This window comes from Propithecus coquereli, unplaced genomic scaffold (genome assembly GCF_000956105.1).
Source record: "Propithecus coquereli isolate 6110/MARCELLA unplaced genomic scaffold, Pcoq_1.0 Scaffold241, whole genome shotgun sequence".
Taxonomy (NCBI): domain Eukaryota; kingdom Metazoa; phylum Chordata; class Mammalia; order Primates; family Indriidae; genus Propithecus; species Propithecus coquereli.
Window position 1 is genome coordinate 2,010,318 of NW_012147964.1, and position 978 is coordinate 2,011,295.

Genomic DNA, 978 nt, shown 5'->3' on the forward strand with positions numbered 1-978 from the left:
AGTAGCTGGGACTACAGGCGCCACCATGCCCAGTGGCTAATATTTTCTATTTTAGTAGAGATGGGGTCTCGCTTTTGATCAGGCTGGTCTTGAACTCCAGGTCTCAAGCAATCCTCTGGCCTCGGCCTCGCAGAGTGCTGGTATTAGGGGCGTGACCCACCACGCCCAGCCTCCATAAGGCCTTTGAATTAAAATCTAAAAGTCTCTCCTGGGCCTTCAAGGCCCTGCGTGGCTGGAACGAAAGAATGCGCCCAGTGGAGGTTGTCTTCCTGGAAGAATGACTCAGAAATATTTCTGCAGCCACCCTTGGACTGCAAAGCACCCGCACCGGCCTCACCCCTGCCGCGGGGGTCTGGGGTCCGCCCTTCGGGCAGGAGGTATATGAACTCGAATGGCGCCAGCCCCTGCGGCATCTCCACCCAGTAGTACTAAGACACTTGTTTCACTTTGTTTATTTTCAAATGTTTTTAGGGGCAGGGGCTCACTCTGTCCCTCAGGCTAGAGTGCAGTGGCGCCATCATAGCTCACTATAACCTTGAACGTGCCAGAGATGAGTCTTCTACCGCGATTCACCGATCGTGGACATTTTCCACGTTTGCTCTGTTCTTCTTTCTCTGGGACACTTTCAAGTACGTTGTAGTTGTCATATGACATCGTCCTGGCGCTTTGCTCTTCCAGCAGCATGCCAAGAAGTGACAGTCTACCTGACATAAGCGCAGTACCATTAACAGTCTCAAGGATCTTACACAATATTGTCATCTCATGAATGTACACTCCTCGGACACGAGGGCAATCTGGCTGCAGCATCCGTCACGCCACTGATGGCCGGGGTTGATCCGGCTGATCTGGCTGGCCAGGCGGGTGTCCCCTTCCTCCCTCACCGCTTCACGTGCGTCCCTCCCGAAGTTGCGAGCTCGCTGGGCGACAGAGGATGGCCTTCCCGGATAGCGGAAGACCGTTCTTCGGTCAAGGGTACAC